At 46.1% G+C, this 18,897-nt stretch overlaps 1 protein-coding gene across 8 annotated transcripts in view; it reads right to left on the bottom strand.

The window, feature by feature from the left end:
• PDZD2 (PDZ domain containing 2) overlaps positions 1-18,897 on the bottom strand; it is a 404,529-nt gene that overhangs the window by 326,700 nt on the left and 58,932 nt on the right. The window lies entirely within an intron of this gene.

Genomic DNA, 18,897 nt, shown 5'->3' with positions numbered 1-18,897 from the left:
TCATTGGAAAAGACTGAGATGCTGGGCAAGATTGAAGGCAAAAGGAGAAGGGGGCGACTGAGGATGAGATGGTTGGATGGCATCACCAACTCAATGGACATGAGTTTGAACAAATTCCAGGAGATAATGAAGGACAGGGAAGCCTGACTTGCTACAGTCCATGGGGTGGCAAAGAGTCAGACGTGACTCAGCGACTGAACAATGCTGGGCAAATTCTACTCTTCCACATTGGTGGTGGCAAAGGAAGGCATAGATATCACCTTAATGGCCTGAAAGAGAGCCTAGAGCAGGGACCTCAGCTCTCATTCTGTAGCTGAGGAAGGTGAAGTTTGAGAGAGAGTTTCGCAGTTCTATGTGGATTGGGGGGTCTCCAAGCTGAACTTCTGTCTCCAAGTCCAACGCTCTTTCCCCCCTGTACATACTGAGGGGAAGCCTGTGGCTGCTTGATTTATTGCCTACCTACCACTCATCAGCAGGGAGCAGAGACCTGTGAGATGGGCTGGTCTCTAAGCAGAGGGAGGATGGAACGTGGGTCACCCTATTCGGCTGCCATAGCTGAGCACGGGGTTCGAGCACAAGCCAGTGAAGCCTCTAGCATCTGGTACAGGTCGGGGGTTGGGGGCGGGGAGGCTGGGCAGCCTATCAGAGGCCTGAGACTGATGATAACCTCCCAGGAGGAGCACACTCCTCAAAGACAGGGCAGGAAGCATTCTGGCAGAGGGCGTAAAAGCTCTGGATTGCTTATTCCTTCATGAAACATTGACTGAGCACATGGGGCCAGGTGCTACAGATACAGAGAGGACAAGGCAGATAAGAGCCCCATGTCCTGAGAACATAGATTCTAGGAGGAGGGAGAGAGGAAAAGTAAACCAAAAATAATAATAATAATAACAAGAATCTATAATCAGAAAGCACCAAGTTAGGGGGAGCCACCATTTAGGTAAAAGATCAGGGAAATGCCTTTGGAGGAAGTGCCATTTAAGTTGAGACCTAAAAGATTAGAAGAAACTAACTCCCTAGAGAGGAGAGAGCAGGAGGGTGTGGAGCGGAGGCAAGGGTCTGGAGTCAGAACCTGAGGGTGCCTGTGGGGTGACCACTATGGCCGATGGCAGGAGGAGGGGCATGGTACGCAGCCAGCCAGGGTCCACCATGGGCAAGCAGGAGATGGAGATGCCTTGCTTAAGACTGGCGACAGGGCACAGGAGAAGCGGACAATCCGAGATGAATATGGAGGCAGAGGTGACAGGACGTGCTGATGGACGGGTGTGGGGTGAGGGAAGCAGGAAGGAAGCCAGGTGCTAAGTTTCGGCACCAAGGCCATTAGTAAGTGATGCCATTTACCGAGATGGGAAAATGCAGAAGAGAAACAGATTTAGGAGAAGGAGGGCCTGTATTCCAATTCTCTAAACCAAACCATGATCTTAAAAATATCCTCATTCTTAGCCTCCTTATTATTATTAAATACTTACGACAAAATACAACATTAAGGCATTGCTACTGACTCACTTTTTAAGAAATCTAAGCAATGGAAAGTGGGAAAAAATTACAAAGCAGGTGTAATTTGATTGCATTGGAGATTTTCTAAAAGGTAATATATAAATAAATAAATAAACTAATCAAGGGACTTGTACTTTCTACTTTAGACTTTATTACTTTTTATAGCAACATTTTACTTTTTTTTTTCCTAGAAAGAACAAACTACTCCTTTGATGTCAGGCTTTGTGTTTCCAAAATGCCTCTCTGAAAATGCACAGCATATTTCCTCCTGGAAACCATAACCTATTAGGACATATGAAGGGAGCGGAGTTGGGAAGGGAAAGGACACAGGCCAAGTCAATTCGGCAGACAGCCCTATGCAGGATGCCCTGAGCGCTTTCCAGCCAACTCTCACAAGAGACCGCCACTAATGCATTCAGATTCCAATCCGCCTTTTCTTCCTGCTTCATCAGTTCTCATTTTTGAAATGTGGCACACTCACTGCGCAGGTATGTTTAAAGTCAGAGAGGGAGCATCTTTTTCTTACTTGGCTCCAAGCTGACCCCCTTTTGCTTCATCCCATCAAGATAAGCTCAGTCACCAATAACCTCCTCCAAGAAGCCTTCCATGACAATCCCAGGCTATTAACAGCTTTTCCTCTGATCTCCATCAGACCATAAGGATGTCTTGATGATAACTCTTATGCCACTAATTTTTGAACATATATCTGTTTCCTCCATTCGATGGGGATCTTAGAGTGGACACTGCTGTCTGTCTGAAAGTGAAAAAAGTGAAAGTGTTAGTTGTTCAGTTTGTGACCCCATGGACTGTGCCCACCAGGCTCCTCTGTCCATGGGATTCTCCAGGCAAGAGTACTGGAGTGCGTTGCCACTCCCTTCTCCAGGGCATCTTCTCAACCCAGGGATCAAACTCAGGTCTCCTGCATTGCAGGCAGATTCTTTACCATCTGAGCCACAAGGGAAGCCTGCTTTTTGTCTACCTGGTGCTTTTTGACATCTTTCCTATGTGTACAGAATCTCCCATTGCATGATTTCATAAATTTTGAAGGTAGAAGGAAGAAACTTGTTTTCCCAGTTTCCCTTAGCATCGATGATACAGGCATGATACGTGACCTGGGCTCTGCCAATTGGATGTAAGAGGCAAGAAGCATTGGCTGCCTTGCGGAAGCCACTTTGGCAAATGCGGCAGCAGACATCCAACTTTCAGAGACAGCAGTGGCAGAAAGTCCTAAAGCAGAGTCTTGTGCTCAGTGTCAACCATCAGCGCCCATCCATCAACAGGCGCAGAAGGGCCTCCCCTGCAGCACTGCATTGCCCAGGTGGGCTGCTTTGCTTCCAAGCCAAGTCTGCCTCTGCTGGAGCTTCTTTAATAAATGACTTCTCTGCTTAAATCAGGTAGAGTGGCTTCTGCTCCTTGTTAATTGATAACTGAGGTCCTCAAGACAGGGCTGGAATAGATTCATTTCTCTGTGACTCCTGTCTAGTCATGTGTTATTTATATCCCCTATCCGCCTACCAGAATATTGATGTAAGCATTACTGAAGGTGCCAGATCAATTGTGTTGAATAAATGAAGAAATGGATGGAGAAGTCAGACAGCAAATGAATATTTTCTCAAATTCCCATTCTTTCAGTGATCACTGAAGAGTGTTACTCATCCTGTAAGTTTTCTGTTAATTAGAGAAGACACACAGGAATGTTGCTTTCCATAGTGATTCTCAAACTAGGCTCCTCTGGCATATTGGTGGTTTCCATTGCTAACACTGAAAAATAGGAAGTTTTCCCAATTACATACAGGAAATTTATTTAGGACACGGGATTTTGTCAGTTTCAAGTTTTCACTCAGAATGTTTTCAAACTCTGGCACCTGCTACTGTTTTGTCAGCAAGGACAGTGGGTGAAAAAATAATTGAGTAAGTAAGCAAATAATGCAGCAAAAACTCAACACTGCTGGTCTGCTTAGTTAACGATTTTCCTCCTCCTCATGGCCAGTTTTTTCACTGGGACTTTAGATGGCATAATTAACACAGCATCCTCCTTCCTGCTAATAAAGGTATTCTGAGTTCACATAATGGAACCCACCGAGTCGTACTGAATGGACTGCAGTGATTCACAAAGTCTTGGCCACCTGAAGGTTTTTGAGGACTGTGGCTTGAAGAACTTGCTGTGGAACTCTCCTTCTGTTGCAGACTGAATTGTGTCCTTCCCAAATTCGTATGATGAAGCCCTAACCCCCAGTACCTCAGAATGCCACTGAATGTGGAGACAAGGCCTTCAAAGAGATGACTTAGTTAAAACGAGGCCATCAGAGTGCTTTGTGTCCTCATAAGAAGACATTCGGACACACCAGAAAGAGAGCCACCAGGGGCATGCAAGAAAAAGACCATGTGAGGATTCAAAGAGAAGAGTTGCCTCAGGAGAGGCCAAACCCGCCAATGTGTTGATCTTGAACTACCAGCCTCCAGAAGTGTGAGCAAATACGTTTCTGTTGCGGAAGCCCCCAGTCTGTGACATCTTGGGTATGACAGCCCTAGTGAACAGATACAAACTGGAGCCACAGACGCCCAGTGGGAGCTGCCCTGGGCTCCCGGCCCAGGCCCTGCTCCTGCCTCGAAGGCTCTTTGCACCCCTAACCGGGAAAGTGGAAGAACCATCACCACTGTGCTTTGGCGTGCACACGCTGTCCCCCGTGACTCACCAGACTCCTGACTCACAGCCCCATTAGAGAGCCACCCTCTCCTTGTACGCTTCGTGCCCTCCTTTCTGTGCTCTTTCGCCGTGGCACGAATACCCTGGAGAGGAGTGACCTTTAAATTCCACGATCGTGACTGAGTTGCATGGTCAGTGGCATCAGGCCCCTCTGGGAGGCCCAGGGTGGATGCGGACTCAGGACCAGGAGAGACACACAAAGGGGAGGCGAGAGGGGCCTGGGACAAACCGTCTACCTCAAAACTGTGTCTCTGGCGTTGGGCTGGCTCCAGGCCTCTGCCAGAGACAGTGGTTTCTGGGGCAAACAGAGCATTTTAAAAGGGAGCCTCTGGGCAGATAGGGCCCTGGTAGGGGAGAGGCCCCCACCTTACCAGCCAGACCTCCCTCCTCCACGGACTGGGCCTCTTGGAGGGGTAGGTAGGGAGCAGTGGTTTTCTTTCAGTGAAGCCACACAGTGTCTCTCTTTGTAGAGACAGAGGAGGAGGGCCGGGCTGGACGATAGCTTTAGAGGGAATAGTGGACAGAACCTGATGGCTGGAGCGTAAAGGGATGGGTAGGTGGGGACAGGGAGGCGGCTGGGTCATTCGGGTTTGGCCTTAAATGGCCAGGTGGGCCACGAAGTCATTCTCTGGTATCAGGGACTCTAAGGAGAAGTTCTAGAGATGATAGTAACTTTTATTATGGCAAATATCATGTTAATAAGCATGTGTCCCCTGCTCCAACTAAGCTGGATACTTCTTGAGGTTAGAGACAGCATTTCAGGCACAAGAAACTATACTGTCTATGACACTGTAGAGACAGCATTTCAGGCACTTCTCCACCCTCCAGGCTGGAGTCTGGCACATCCACTCAGCATTTATGTAATAACATAAACGCACCCAGGACTGGACCAAGCACAGAGCTGGCTCTAGAACTGCCAAGGCCAGACACGCAGCTGGCACTCAATACGTGTTCACTGTGTCTTTGGGTGAATAGTTTGAAGAACGGCATATTGATCATACTTTCTTATTTTCTGTATTCTTGAGGCTCTGGCATTTAGGGGCTTGATGGCTTGGGAGAGACCATCCCCTCCCCTCCCAAAATTGGCCAGTGCCTAGAGATAGCAAACCATCTGCCTTGGAGCACACTTGCCATATGCAAACCAACCAATCTAGAACCCACATCTCCCAATTACCTACTTTTTCAAGCTCACACATAATCCCTGCTCAAATCACCCAGGAACCTAATCACTCCAGTTGTACCAAACAACTTTGAGCATTCCCTGAAGCATAGTGCCTGCTGAAATTATTCAACTTAGCCAATCCTAAGCCTACTTACAGTGCCTCACACAATCCTCTCCACAAACAGCACAATAAAGGATTTACCCACACTTCCCCTTCACTCTCCTTCTGCCTCTTGACAAACCCTGGTGCTTCCTATTGTGGCTCCTTGAGGAGTGGACTGCCTTCTGTTTCCAGGGATCTGTGCATTTAAATTCCCACCACAACAGTCATTTCTGTGTCTGCATGTCTTACCATGCATGAGTAAAGCAAATCTCGGGTACATTTTTAAACAGATGGCTAAATGTGAATAAGCATTCAGTAACTGTAAATTAACAACCGATTCTTTCCAAGCAGGGCAAAGTACATCTTCTTCAAAAGACAGAAAAGATGTGTTAGTTCTATGTATCATCATGTTAAAATTGTAGGGAAGTGAGAGGGGAAACTAGCTTTGGGACAGAGATGGGCCAGATCCAGGCAGTCTCCAATTGAATGTAAGGTTGGCATTTGGAATAAGAATGAAAAGCAAGGAAAACAGAAGAATGCTTTTTCACCAAAACCTCTGCAGAGCCTTGCACAGTCTGGGAGAACACAGAGAAATCCCATTAACATTTTCTGCATCAAACCCAAGACCCTTGCTCTCCAGGAATGACTTTATCCAAGCCATGGCAAACCAACAAAGCAAGGAGACAAAGCAAGCATCCCTTTCATGATGTTTATTTCTTAATGATGCTAGCAGAAGCTCCCATTAATCCAGGGAGATGACATGAGATCATGGGTCCATGAAGCATGTGGCAGAACATCTGGTATCAAGCAAACCCTCGGCAAATTACAGCCGTCACTGCTGATGTTCCCAGCAACTAGAAAATCACATTCTCTGGGTGGCTTTTCTAATAAACAATATTTATATGACCAGTTATCATAAAGACAATAAAATGAAATTCATGCCACATGATGGCTGGGCTGCACATAATTTTGTCTTCCTTTGATGATTCCTTTGATGATTCAGAATATACTTGAAGACCTCACCCTCCTTTCACTATATTATGAATAACACGAACTGCCTCTGTATCTTAATAATCATAAGACCTATCCTGATTATTTGTGGTTCCTGGATGTACACAAGGTGACTCACTGGACCAGGAAGAAGTGTGATTTACCCTTGGGGACCTCTGCAGACCTATGACCCTTCTCAGGGATGCCAGCTGGGTGTGAGTTTATCTCCAGGGAAGGACAAACCTCATTTCAGAGAAATGCTAACAAGTCCTCTCTACTTGAGACCTGAGAGGAACAGACAGGAAACAGGTGTCTAAGAGCCCTGCTCAAAACTGGATATTGACTTTTTCCTCCTCTACCCACCCATGGATCAACCCAGGTTCTAAAGAATTAGATAATTTATTAGAAATAAAGTAACATAAATTATGATGTCTGCTTCTTCATTAGGAATTTTTATGTGCACAGATGAATCCAGACAGCAATACACAACTCAAAGGAGTTCTGCCAAATCCACTGTCTCAGTTTTGAGTTCCAGATACAGAAGCATAAGCATCTGATAAGCACTAACCCTCCAGAGACAAGAGGGAACAAAGTCTTCTTGGGAGGCATGAGGTTGAAAAACACGGAGGCTTAACCACCCCTTCCATTTCCACAAGACTTCCAAAAGCTCCTCTCACCACTGCCATCGCCCTATTCTCTTCTGTGCAGTCTTGACACCCCACCCCACTCCCCATTCACCTACCGGAATAAGGACTTAAGCATTTTCAACTGATAATTCAAACAACAGGCAACAATAAGGACCAAGGGAGCTTAGATACACGTGGAAGCTGTGGACATGTCATCAGGAAATATTTGTGCAGAAGCACAGCTGCCCAACAATCTCAGCCTGAACCGGCACCTGGGGGCCACGTGACCAACAGCTCTGCTCTGGCCACTGCTAAACACCCTTGTTTCCAAGCCAGACAGACTCTCCTGGCAAACCCCAGAGCTGAGCCTGTGGGCATTAACCCATTTCCACCGTTGAAAGCCTGTTCACAAGGAAATATAGATGCAATATATTCAAATTATCTCCTGATGCTCATCTTCAGTCACTACCATCAGGAGAAATGCCAGCTTACTTCTTGGGAGCTATAAGAAAGGATACCAAGGCATAGAAGAACCAGACCTCGACTCCAGTTATCTAACAGCCTAATTAGGAATCATTAGTATGCAGATGAAAAAGTAATTAACAACACACAGTGGTATCTAATGGTGCTGCAAGGTCAGCTTAAGTTTATAGAAATCTGGGAACTAAGGAGGTCCAGCAAAGCTTGGAAGACGCAGGCCTTTCAGGCCAAGAAAGTTGCAGGCAACCACTGAGGAGGGCCTTCCCAGATGGCGCTAGTGGTAAAGAACACAGCTGCCAATGCAGGAGACATAAGAGATGCAGGTATGACCCCTGGGTCAGGAAGATCCCCTGCAGGAGGGCATGGCAACCCACTCCAGTATTCTTGCGTGGAGGATCCCATGCACAGAGGAGCCTGGAGGGCTATAGTCCAGTGGGTCGAAAAGAGTCGGACACGACTGAAGCGACTGAGCACGCACGCACTGAGGAGATGAGCCCTGCAGATGCGGGGCAGGTGGGAGAGCACATGGCAAGTTCAGAGGCCAGTTCAGACACCTGTCTCCTTGTGGTGAGAGCACAGCGCCGCCAGACCCACGGGGAGAGTAAATCTCCACCACACAAGCGATGCCCTCCTCCGTCCACACCCAAGGCAGACATGACCAATGCATCACAGCACTGAGCCTTCAGTGATCTCAGAGCCCCTGTCGACCCTGTGTTCCAAGAAGCACCAGTAGTCAATTAGAGTTGGCACTCCTGATAAGAACCGTTCCTCCCTCCCTGAAAGGGAATGAAAGGGAATGGGGTAAACTCTGGCTGGACATGTCCAGATAACTGAGTCAAGATGGCCTGGACATAAGAGGAAAATAGCAGTCATTACATCTCACTCCTGGAACCAGAAGGAGGCTTGATCTTGAGGGGCAGTTATGCTGACAACCACAGAGGCCCTCTGGGCATCATTACCCCTGATGTGCCCCTAGGATCCATGTATTCCCAAATGTGCCAAACAGATGTTGTAGTAACTTCTCCCCAAAGACAACCACCTTCAATTACTTCCCTTCCTGTGTGTGCATGCTACTTCTCTGTTGACAGGCAAAGTCTACCCCTCCATTCCTTTGAATCTGAGCTGCTCTGGGACTGCTCAATGGAATATGGCAGAAATGGCACTGTGCCAGCTCTTTCTTTTTGAAAGGAAGACATAAATGTATATATAAATGTAACTAATTTTTTTCATAGGAAAATCCAAAATGATATATACATATATAAAATACTCTCAGAAATAAGAAAAATTTGCAAAATTTGTTAGATATAAAATCAATATAAAAATAAACACATATTAACATATCAGTAAGCAGTTAAAACATTCTCCAATAATACAATTCCAATATAATCATATACTGATACTAACGTTTAAAAATTTTTATCAGAGTACAGTTGCTTTACAATGTTGTGTTAGTTTCTGCTGTATACAGCAAAGTGAATCAGTTACATATATAATTATATCCAATCTTTTGAGATTTCCTTCCCATTTAGGTCACCACCACTGGGTCAGTTTTGGTCCCAATCTTTAAGAGGATTAGAAATTTTCTCTTCCCTCCATCCCAACTCTTTCTCTCTCTCAGGAGCCCAGAGCTGTCATATCAGAAACCTGGTGAGCTTGCTAAACAGACCACATGGGGAGACCAGGTGGAGAGGGAGAAGCCTGGAACTATCTGTCACGGAGGAAGGGAGAGAAGACAGCACTCCAGGGCCCCAGCTGAGCCCAACCTTGCAGCTCTGCTCTGCCAAGGTCTTGACACCAGAGGGAACCCTTCCTAGACCAGCCCAGCCATGAACTGAACATCTTACCGAAGGATCCAAGTCAATGCCACGTGGAACAGAAAACTGCCCAGCTCAATTCTGCCCAAATTCCTGGCCTGAAGAATCATAAACAATAAAGTGATCGCTCACTTAAGCCACTAAATGTGGAGTGGATTGTACCACAACAAGAGATAACCAGGATTATGTGTGCCTGGGCCCCAGTCCACAGGCAGCTAAAGCACTCAGGGCTCTGGGCTCCGGTTCTGTTCCCTGCATGTCCCCTGGGCCTGACCACATCCAAGACAAATCAGGGCCCTGCAAGCAAGACGCCACGCTTGGGATCACCCTGGCCTCAGCTCCCCACCCACTTCTGCCCTTTAAGTCAACGCGTACGACTTCTAAAGAACCCAAGTTAATCACTGACTTCAAGTCTCCAAAGTTCAGCTGTTGCCTGATCATTGTTCTTTCTAAAAAAATACAAAGGACAAACCTCTCCTCCTGAGCCTGATGCCTTTGAGAGCTGCAGCTTCGGCTATGGACTGGAGAGTGTGTGAGTTCAGATCCACCAAGGAAAGCCTGCAGCCCGACTGTGGATGACTCTCACCTGCTCCAACCAGGCGGAGTCGTCGAACAGCGAGGATGCACCTGACCTACTGAAGCTCAGCACCGCCCCTGGTGCCTCTGTGGTAACGAATCTGCCTGCCAGTGCAGGAGACAAGGGTTCGATCCCTGAGTTGGAAAGATCCCTTGGAGGAGGAAATGTCAACCCACTCCAGTATTTTTGCCTGGAGAATCCCATGGACAGAGAAGCCTGGCTGGCTTCAGTCCATGGGGTCACAAAGAATTGGACATGACTTAACGACTAAACAACAATGGCTGTAGACGACCTTCACCTGCTTGAGCCACGGGGTTATTATGCAGTGAGGAATCACCCGGCCTAAGAAACTCCATGCTGCCCGAAAGCTCACAGGGTCCAACCAGCTCACTGGGCAGAAGGCACAGAGGCCTGAAGAGGAAATGTGGCTTTTTCCGGGTCAAAGATGAAGTCAGCACAGGCAGCCAGACACCAGGCCTGGTCAGTCAGTCCAGGGGTGACCCATGGCCTCTCTGTACAGACAGCTTGGGGAAGAGGACTTCAGCCTCAGGAAAACACTTCCTTTGCACACCCTCTAGTTTATGGCGGCCTCTGCACCATCCTTTAAATCACTCTTGGTTTAAGGCACGTGTGCACAGTCAAGGACAGGCTTGTTTCCACTTCTGGGAGTTCTAGGAAAACTGCACCAGAGGTATGAACACAAAGATCCTCTTTTCCATATCTAACTTTTTTTCCCATCCCCTGACACACACACACGGATCATCAGGTACAGCGCATTTTCTGGTTTAGTAGTGTTACATGGACTCTGCCTTTCAATTAGATTGAATTGCATACTCTCGCAAAGCCACAAGGGTTGACCCTTGCTAGTTCCTGTTCTAACATAAAGGGTAGGTAAATCTAGATCCCTCTAACCACATCCGTTTACTGGTGAACATCCTGCAGGAACCCTGAATCTGAAAATAATCTTTGCTGTTCTGACCCCAACTCGAATACTAAGTCTTGGAGGCCTCCCTGAGAGACTCATTAGGTTGGAAGGGCTCCTTAAGCAATAACTATTTTCACAAGGCATCATTGGAAAGGGTTGCTTTGATGACCAATGATGATGCCCTGCATGCCAGATGCTCTCTTAGGTGCTCTGCAAATGAGTTATATCCTTTAATCCCCACAACAATCTGACGAGGGAAGCTCTGCTATCTCTGTTCTTTATAGATGGTGAAACTGGCACTCAAAGATGTTTAGAAACAAGCTCAACTGGAAAGTCAGCTACAGAGCTGGAATTTGGACAGAAGTTCAGCCAGCTCAAAAGTTCATGTTCTGAACCACCATATTGCATTGCTTTATATGTATATAAATGTATCTCCATATGGCTCATTAGTGTAATTCATTCCAAACATATAAAACCATCACCCCATGACAGTCTCAGAGTGATATTGGGACCATAGAAATACAGTCCTGCAACCAAAGGGGAAACCCAAATAGTTTGCATCCTTTTTTTAAAAAAATTAAGATATCACTGATATATAACATTATATTAGCTTCAGGTATACAACACAATGATTTGGTGTTTGTATATACTATGAAATGTACTTCATGATCCTTACATGCATTTTTTCAAACATTATGGAGGAATTTCCTAGATCATCGCTATGTTTCCTAGAATCTCCCTCTTACCTCCAAGCCATTTTCTTCATATGCTGTTCCTGTACTTCTCCAAGATTTCCCCCCAAATCTCCTTCCCCAGATACAAAGAGAACTCAAAGACAGCAGCTGTTCCCTTGTGCACACTCTTCCCAAAGTGGCTCATGTTTAACCAGCTTTTAAGGAAATGATGTGATGTAGTTAAAAGAGTTAAATTTTCCTAGGTCTTATTACTGCCTAAAACATCATGATTTTAGAAGATGGAATCAAATTAGTTCAATTATTCCTATGGCTTTGTGGAAAAACACCATGGAACCATGGAATAGCAATATCTTATTGCTATGGCTTTGTGGAAAAACACCATGGAACCATGGAATAGCAATATCTTATTGCTATGCTATGCTATGCTATGCTATGCTAAGTCGCTTCAGTCGTGTCCGACTCTGTGTGACCCCATAGACGCCAGCCCACCAGGCTCCCCCGTCCCTGGGATTCTCCAGGCAAGAACACTGGAGTGGGTTGCCATTTCCTTCTCCAATGCAAGAAAGTGAAAAGTGAAAGTGAAGTTGCTCAGTCGTGTCCGACTCTTAGCGACCCCATGGACTGCAGCCTACCAGGCTCCTCCGTCCATGGGATTTTCCAGGCAAGAGCACTGGAGTGGGGTGCCATTGCCTTCTCCGATCTTATTGCTATGATCATTTTAAAATAATTGGTGAAAACTGCCCAGGCCATCAGGACCCACATTAGAAAATGAAGGTTGAAAGGAGAAGATCCATGCTGAGGGCTTTCCTTAATGTCTCATCAAGGAATCACAAAGTTAGGCCTCAGCTGTAGGTGACCCTAATGTGACCTTGGCCTGATGCCCAAGTGAAAGCCCAGACTCAGGCTCACCATGGGGTACAATTCTAGGGGAAGGACTCTCACTCTTCGGAGTTGATCAGTGCACACCCTGTACATGGCAGCATAGCTTCACAAATAAATATTGATTTTTGGAGACACCTTTTCCTCTTATGACAAAACAGAGCCATCAATTTCACTGTAAAAATAGATTCGGGGGCTACAGAAGTTAGTTGAGAAACAGTAAACATAATCCAAGCCCAGAACAGCCAGAGAAAAACATACACCCAGGCTCCCGCCACGTGGCCCCTCCCCTAGGACACCAGTCCCCCATGGCCATTTATGGTTGGGACCAGATGCTGTAAATGAGGGGTATGCAATGACTCCAGCTGTCCCCCACCATCTACCCTATGATGTGCAATTTTAATTTATAATTGTGGGTGAGTTATATCTGTGCTCAGAGTGAAGCAGGAAGGGGCCATATTTGGGGGGGGGAAGAGTAGGGTGAAGGGACTTAGATAAATAGTTTGCAAAAGATATGGTGAAAAATGCCAGACCAAAATTGAAGAGACTGAACTGGGTTGGTTCAGACTATAGGAGCACGCCCTTCCCTGCCACCTAGCCCATATTGGTCACATCCCCCTGAGGATGAGGGCTGCTGTGGGCCACTGCTGCTTCCACAGTGGAGGTGGGACAGCTCTCAGATATGCGGGGACACACCGACAATGTTTCAATTCTCTCCTGAAAATGAAAACCTCCAGGATATTTTAGGTTTCTCGAAACTAAAACTCCCAGCATTCACCTTTTCCAGGTTGGTGTGAGTTGATCTTTCTATAGCGGGTTTATTAACTAGTCTGCTCCAGCTACTGTAGCAAAGTACCAGACTGGGTGGCTTAAACAACAGACGTGTTTTCTCACAGTTTCGGAGGTTAGAAGGCTGAGATCAAGGGAGACACCTGCCTTGTACACTGCTGTCCTCTCACTGGGTCTTCACGAGGTCTTTTCTGCATGCACTCTCAGAGGGGACAGGGAACTCCCTAATGTCTCTTTTTGCTTGTAAAGGATTCACCCCATGACCTCTTTTAAACTTAATTACCTCCCTAAAGACCCTAGCTCCAGGGATTTCCCTGGCTAAGACTCCACTCCCAATGCAGGGGGCCCAGTTTCCATCCCTGGTCAGGGGAATCAAGATTCTGACTATCGCAACTAAGATCCAGTGCAGCCAAAGACATAAAAACACAATAATAAAACAAAAACACCCGAGCTCCAAATAGTCACGTTAGGGGTGAGGGCTTCAACATACAAACTTCGTAAGGGCATTATTCAGTCCATAAAAGTGTGTTTAGGTATGGGAAAGAGGTCGTGGGATTATTTTGCTTTTAGGTAAATCTGCCTTCTGCCCAGGCTCTCTCTCGTAGCTCTTCACAATGCTGTCTGCCCAAGTTAGGAGGTTCCTCTTCACTCACCCTATGCCTACATGTCAAGTGTGCTTCTCCCACTCACCAGCCATCCCTCTAAACCACTGCCCAGGGCATCCTGCTCCTTGGAACAGAGCCCCCACTGTCCCCAGACATAACCTGGTCAAAATCTGCCCCCACCACCTGCTAAACCTGTTCTTTATTTATAAATTGAAGTCATTTCTGAACACGTTACCTGCCCTAAGTGTTTCGTCAGCAAGGAAGTTCAGAGTCAAAACTCTATCTGATCACTGGAAACACACACAGGGCATACACCCTGGCCAACCCTTTCACTCATTCCTTAGGTCAGCAAATATTTAGTGAACAACTACTACACAGTCATTCATCCAGTCCTGTGGGAACCGGCAGCAAACAAAACCAAAAGAATCCTTCCTTCATAGAACTTACCTTCTTCCTGTCCATTGTTTCCCTTTGCCCTGATTGCATCTGTTTTTAAAATATTTACTGTTCTGTGTCTATGTCAGTCATATTCTATTTGCAAATATTCTCAACCTCATACTGTATAAACCTATAATCTTATTATACAATGTGTTTTTTGCTCAAATTGCTTTTCACAGGAAATAGGTAGGGCCACTGTAAGGAATAAATTAGATGCTGTAGGAAAAGTCTCAAGCACTTGTAGAGGTTCAATACAAGGTAGCTTTCTAGCTTTTAGAATCCCAGATGTACTTAAGACCAACCTCAAATCTCTTCTCTCTCCAGGAGTCATTGATGACACCAGAAAGTGTGAGGATTTTCCCTTCTTTTACTAATTTCCCTTAGTACACAGTCACTCATTGCATAGTTTGACATCTTGTTATATTCTTTCATAGATTATTTTCTCATTCATTCCTATGTATATATCAGGCTTCTTTAGGAGCAGATTGTAAACTCAATGTATGTTCTTAATCCACACAACTCAATCTAGGTTTACATAAGAGATGAAGTAATGAGCAAGAATTCTCTCTCCCATTTTCACTCTTTTATTTTTCAAATCTGGCCCTCTTTACAAAACAACACCCAGTTCCTTAATTGGGATGAGGGGAGTTTTTCTGAATTTAAAAAGTAATTTGATTTACATTGCTACAACACATCCATCATTGAATGTGGAACAAAAGCAGTGATACTTCAAACAAAAGAAACATTTCAAGTAATTAAGAATAAAGGACAAGAACATTCCTGTGTTTTCTATAGAAGGAAAAATCTGCCAGTCAAAAGAGCTGAGACAAAGAGCACTGGTTAAGTCAGTTGTGATGTATCCATTGGATGGAGTTCTGTGCATTCTTTTATCAACCGCACCTGAAGGAGGCTCTTTAATGAAATGGGAAGACACACAGCATGTGTTATTGGGTAGGGGGAGGGGGACACAGGAGTAGTATTCAAAATTGTTAGCATATAGGCTCAGTTTTATAAATATTCTGTTTACATATCTACAAAGACAGAGACAAAAATAAAAAGAAATGTCTTAGACAATGATCAGTATCTATGGATGGTGAAATAATTGCTGAAAATTGACTTCATTTTTTTTTTTTAACAGATATCTCTTTACCATCAGGAAACAAGAACACATATTGTGTTGAAAACTGAAGTTTAAGAAGGACTTGAAGGCATCACTTTAGGGACCGGTGTTGTATCAGGGGCTTCCCAAGTGGTTCAGTGGTTAAAAAAAAAAAAAAAAAAAAAACACCTGCCAATGCAGGAGACACAAGTTCGATCCCTGGATCAGGAAGATTCCCTGGAAGAGGGCATGGCAACCCACTCCAGTATTTTTGCCTGGAGAATCCGTGGACAGAGGAGCCTGGCGGGCTGCAGTCCCGGGGGATCATGTAGACATGATGACTACACAACGCGCAGCGTGTTGTATTGGGGAACCTGAGGCTTGCCTGTCATCCTGTGTGTGGGTCAGGCCCTCGCCCCTGTTCCTGGCACTCAGGAAGCAATGCTTGAAGTAAGAAGGCCTACATTTCTTTTGAAACACCCTGTAATTTTGGCTTTCCACAAAATCCAATGGATGTTCTTGACAATTAAAGCCAAAATTTCTCTGGAAGTAAACACGAGTACTCCGTCCTTCCATTCAGAAAGGATGAAGCCCATTGCTATTCCACAGATGGGTGGAGCTGAGAAGGCCAGCTGGTAGCCAGTGGTCATTTCCAAAAGAGAACGAGAGGGGGAAGGGCAATCCATCTGAAATAGAGCAAAGGCAAGGGCACAGGCCGTCCTCCTACAGACCCCTTCCCCTGGCCCAGTAGAAGAGAATTCATAGCAGCCCTTCAACATCCCGCCTCATTCCTCCAGCCAACATCCATGTCAGTATTTTTAACAAGGCATAAAACTTGTGATTCTATTAAAAACACATGTCTCCTGTTTCAAAGCATGGTTAGCAACAGCCACCGACATTCAGTAAACACACCATCAACCAGGGGAACACACTCATTGAACTCCAAGTCTCAGATTCTTATTATTATACTTTTACAAAGCAACACAGGATCTTCTGGCTGGAATAAATTTTGAGATCATCTCTTGGGCCTGCTCTCTGGCTTCTTGAGAAGACTGTTCAATCTGCTGAAAGACAATAACTATTCCCAGTTTTACTATTTCTCACAGAGAGGATGAGTAGGGCAGAATTTTGAAAACTGGGAGAAAGGGAGGGAAGAGAAGGCTGATGAAACTACAGAGTAGTCAAAAAATTGGGATGCTAAGTCAGCCTCTAGACACACACTTGTCAGCAAGAAGTCCCCATTCAAGGAAGGGTTTTCTTTAGACATTTCATGGACTGGATGTTTGTGTCACCTTGAAATCCATTTCCTGAGGCCCCCGCCCCGAGGTAATAGTTTGGAGGTGGGGCCTTTGGGAGATAATGAGGGTTAGATTAGGTCATGAGGGTAGGGCACGCATGACAGAATTAATACCCTTATAAAAAGAGGAAGAGACATGAAGTTTCTCTTTGTCCCCTCACGCACCAACGATCACGTGAAGATACTAAGGAAAAGACGGCCATCTGTGAACTACAAAGAGCCCTCACCAGGTACCATAGCTGCTGGCACCTTGGTCTTGGTCTCTCCAGCCTCCAGACTGGAGTGTTAGTCACTCAGTCGTGTCCAGCTCTTTGCGACCCCATGAACTGTAGCCTGCCAGGCTCCTCTGTCCATGGAAGTCTCCAGGCAAGAATACTGGAGTGGGTTGCCATTCCCTTCCCCACCCAGCCTCCAGAACTGTTAGAAATAAACATTGTTTAACCAGCCAGTCTATGGTGTTTTGATATGGCAGCCCAAGCCGTCTAAGACAGATGACCTTTGAAAATAAAGGAAGACTCGAATTTGCTGAATCACTGGTGAAGACCTTGGGCCCTGCCATTAGACAAACTTGGCTTTAAATGCGTTTGCCCACTTAAGAGCTCTAGTAATTTAACTTGTCTAAGACTTAGTTTTCTCATCTGTACCACAGGGATAACAAGGATGCCTCCTTCACGGGACTGCTTGAACAATAATAGGAAACTAACAGAGGGCATGGGCATGTAATGTTTCATAACCCTCTCCAATCTCGGCTCCAGAAAGGCTGCAGTAAAGCTCATGAGAAAGTCAGTAAGAACATGTAAACTCATAAGAACATGTAAACCAAGGTTGGGACGGAGAGAGACAGGTAACCCGCCAGCAAATAATGGAGAACTGACTATATCTATGAGCTGGAGTTTCTGTAAGAACACAGGCCATGTATCTGCTTAGCAGCCAGTTCCATGCACACAAATTACCAGGCTTTTAAATGCTTCCCCGCAAATCCTGGCGCTTTGGGGCGGAGGGAGAAGAGGGGAGGGAACCTCCAGATCAGATATTTTAGACTCCAGGAAAGGAAACAGGAAGCTTTATTTATCTGGGCTCCCCAGCTTGCTAATTAACTTAGGACTGGAAACTGTTCTCACGTGTCAATGCCTGCACATCTTCTCATTATTAGAAAAACATGTGCTCATTATCCCCACGGTTTCCAAACAGGAGAGAGGGTGAGGGTTACCATTCTGGATGCAAATGTGTGACATCAAAGCTGCCTTGGGCACTGTTGGTCTGAACAGAGTGAGGGCTTCGGGGAGATTAGAACAGGTATCGGTTTTTCTAAATAAAGCAGGAAGAAGACTTTTATCTTGGAGGCTTCAGAGGAATTGTGAGCAGAAAGACACCTGTGTGTAGTCGTGAGGTCTGCTGTTTGATTGGTCAAGAGAAAGCTCTTACCCTAAACTCTGCCTCTTTTCCACCTACAGCCAGGCTTCAATCACTGGGTACTTATTTATAGAGGACCTACTGTGTGCTATGTTAAGGGCTTCCCTGGTGGCTCAGACAGTAAAGAATCTGCCTGCAGTGTAGGAAACCGGGGTTCGATCCTTGGGTCAGGAAGATCCCCCAGAGAAGGGAATGGGTACCCATTCCAGTATTCTTACTTGGGAGAATCCCACGGACAGAGGAGGCTGGTGGGCTACAGTTTCTGGGATTGCTGAGTCAGACATGACTGCGAGACTGACACTACTGTGCTGAGTACTGGGTCTGTACAATCAGACTGGGGGACTCAGGGCTCCGAAGGCAGGTGGCTCTGGCAGAGGAAGCACACGTGTCTCAGAGGCAGCCTGAGTGTGGCCTGGCTCCTGTGTCCCAGAGCCCGGGGGAGGGGACAGGAGCCCACACTGAGAGGATGCCTAGCTCCTAACATGGCAGGAAGATTCCCTCCCTTCCTCCACCCAACTCCAGATGATCAACCCTCCACATGTACCCACATCTGAAGGGCTTCCTGGGATGTGGCACTTCCAGTGCTGGGGTGTGGGACAGTCATGGCAAACTAGGATGACCTGGTCACCTCGGTCAAGCCCCCTGTATTGCCCTTCTCCCCCTTGGCCAGACAATGACTTCACTCTTCCCTCACTGGGAGGCTGGTACAGAACAACTCACAAACACTGGAGGGGAGAGGGCTCACTTTCCTTATCTGTAAAATGGGGATGTTGGAGATACTGTCAGGGTCTTCCAGGGAAT

This window comes from Bos grunniens, chromosome 20 (assembly GCF_055505025.1).
Source record: "Bos grunniens cultivar Pamir isolate PY7600 chromosome 20, Bosgru_T2T1.0, whole genome shotgun sequence".
NCBI classification, from domain to species: Eukaryota; Metazoa; Chordata; class Mammalia; order Artiodactyla; family Bovidae; genus Bos; species Bos grunniens.
Note: the sequence above shows the minus strand (reverse complement) of the source record. Positions and strands in the feature narration are given on the sequence as shown.